Consider the following 2852-nt stretch of genomic DNA (forward strand, 5'->3'; position numbering starts at 1 on the left):
TGATGATAGCAACAAATGTACAAATGTGCTTGACACGATGGATGGATGGATTGTGATAAGAGTTGTACAAGCCCCCAATAAAATGATTTAAAAAACAAAACAAAAACAAAATACAGAAGTTTTCCTTATTACAATTATGGAACAATCTTGGAGCTCCTTCTCTATTTGTAGACGATCTTGCCAGGGTAATCACTGCCTACTGTAAGGACCAGACCCCCAGCTGTGTGGTGATAGTATGTTAGTGATAGGATAATATCCATTTGCCTATAAAGAAATCTGTGACTAGGCCTATTATTCAAATGTACATCCAAACACGAATGTCAAAGGTGAAGACATTGAAGAATTCTACCAACTTCTTCGGTTCATCAAACATGCAATGAAGATGGATTGGTGTTTACCAGGCAATTGGAATCCCAAAGTTAGAAAGAAAGAAAAGGATTGGTAGTTAGAAAATATGATCTTGGTGATAGAAATGATACCAGACATTGCATGATAGAGTTTTTTAAGCCCAGCAACTAAATCATTGCAAATACCTTTTTCAAGCACCATACATGGTAACTAAATGAGCAGCCCTTACGGGGTGGAGTAGACAGGAGTCAGATTCGCTACGTGCGTGGGAAAAGATGGTCGAGAACTTCAGTGTCATCAGTCAACAAGGATGGAGAGAGGCGGCTGTGGAACAGATGATCAGTTTCTCTTGTGCTATCTCAAATTGAAGCTGCAGAAACTCATGAAAACAAGCCCACCAGAGCCCTACAGCCTTGAGCATATCCTATCTGAATTGAGAGACCATCTCAAGAACCGGTTTGATGCCTTCAGCACTCATGGCCAAAGACCAGAAGACTTGTGGGGCATCGTCACCAACATGATGCACAAAGATAGCAGAAGGTCATTAAAAAGACAAGAAAGAAAGACCACAGTGGATGTCAAGAAGAAACTCTAAAAATCAAATAGAAGAAATGATGACATCAAAGATCTAAATACAGATTTGAAAATTGATTAGAGAAAGTACGCAAAGACCTGGAGTTAAAAAACCAAAAGGGAAGAGACGCTTGGCCTATCTCAAGCTGAGAGAACTGAAGAAAATAATCCAGGCCTTGAGTTTCAGTACCGAAGGGTGTTCTGAGTAAAACATGAACAATCTAAAACAAAATAAAACAAAAAACTCCCTGCCACTGCGCCCATTCTGACCATAGCGACCCTATAGGACGGGGTAGAACTGCCCCTGTGGGTTTCCAAGATGGTAAATATTCCTGGGAGCAGAAAACCTCATCTTTTTCCCAAGGAGCACCTCGTGGTTGCGAACTACCAATGTTGGCAGCTAGCAGCCCAACATGAAACCCACTACACCACCAGAGCTCCCTTTGAACATGCCAGGAAGCAGGAAAAGAAAGTGGGAGGAACACCCAGTCACTGGACCAAAAAGAATTGGTCACCTTTCAGCCATTTCAGGAGATAGCGTAGTTTGAGAACCAATGGTGTGGAAGGAAGAAACTCAAGCTGTGCTGATGGCCTTGGCAAAAAACGAGGCTCTAGGAATTGACAACACACCGATTGAGATGTTTCAACAAGAGGATGCAGCCCTGGGCTTCCTCACTCACTCATCTATGCCAAGAAATTTGGGAGACAACTATGTAGTGAACTGAAGATCCATATTTGTACCCACTCCAAACAAAGGATCGAACAGAATGTGGTAACAACAGTAGTATCATCTGCAAGTAAAATTTTGCTGGAAATAATTTAAAAACAGGTACAGCAGTAAATAAACAGCCATAAATTCAAGCTGGATTTGGGGGACATTTGCCTCCTTTTTAAAAGGCATGATATCAAAAGGATTCACATAATTTCTACCCATTTGTCTGGCTAGAAATCAGGCAACAGAGGCTGGGAAGAATGGAACAATTTTTGATGAATTGCTAGCAGTTTCTGGTACCCATACCTTGTTTGTTAAAGACTGATTCTAGTTATTACCTTTATATGATGAAACACCAGAATAAAATACAAACTCCATGGTAACACTGAAGATCCAGCATACATTATCCTAAAGCTATCTCGTTAACCCCACAAACTACCACCTTTCTACTTATTGGATGTACATTTCACTTTAGCCACTAGTCTTCAGATGTGCATCTGCATGCTCTGTGCCTTGGCTTGTCCTTGCCTGGAAAACTTCCCTCCTCTTTTGCCCATTTCCTCAGGTTTTATGCTCCAGTCAGATAGCACCCTTTCTTGGCTTCTTCTGGCCATTAGTCTTTTGTTTCTTTTTTTATTGTATAGGAAAGGCGAGTGGCAGCTGCAGATCCTTTGCGGACCTGAGCTGTCACAGTTGCTCTTGCATGCAGTTGAAGATCAGATGGTCACACCAGCCACAGACCTTGGGAACATGTGCACTTTCAGTCTTTTCTAAACCCTTCTTTCAGTATTTCCTAGAGTATCGCCCATCTCTGAGCCCTCCCCACATTGAGTCATAGTTACTGTCTACCTGGCTCCCACCAGAGATGAGTTCCTCTTTGTGTCCCTTGTGGCCTGAAACAAACAAACAAAAAAAGCACTCAGTGTTGTTGAAGGAAATTTTAGGAATCTTTAGAAATTTGAAAACGTCCTTTTTTTCTCCTTGTGACGTTTGAAATTATCTTCTTGGAACATTTCAAATGAGTGATGCAAAATTCACGTAGGAAAAAAAAATCATGACACTAACTGAAAATAAGAATTCTCATTTCTGCGCCCCACTCCCCGCCCTTCTGTTTCCTCTTTCCCAATCGACTCCAAAACTTTGGAAGCACAATGGCATTTAACTAAGTGGTTTTTTATTTTTATGGCTGTACTTGTATTCCTTGGGAATCTCAGTTATA

At 41.2% G+C, this 2852-nt stretch overlaps 1 protein-coding gene and 1 pseudogene across 1 annotated transcript in view; one reads left to right on the forward strand and one right to left on the reverse strand.

Annotated features, from left to right (window-relative positions):
- EML5 (EMAP like 5) overlaps window positions 1-2852 on the forward strand; it is a 129104-nt gene that overhangs the window by 37920 nt on the left and 88332 nt on the right. The window lies entirely within an intron of this gene.
- Window positions 2270-2389, reverse strand: LOC115868875 (annotated as a pseudogene).

Source organism: Echinops telfairi, unplaced genomic scaffold (genome assembly GCF_000313985.2).
Source record: "Echinops telfairi isolate 266 unplaced genomic scaffold, ASM31398v2 ScPeMD7_18;HRSCAF=68, whole genome shotgun sequence".
In the NCBI taxonomy this organism is placed as follows: domain Eukaryota; kingdom Metazoa; phylum Chordata; class Mammalia; order Afrosoricida; family Tenrecidae; genus Echinops; species Echinops telfairi.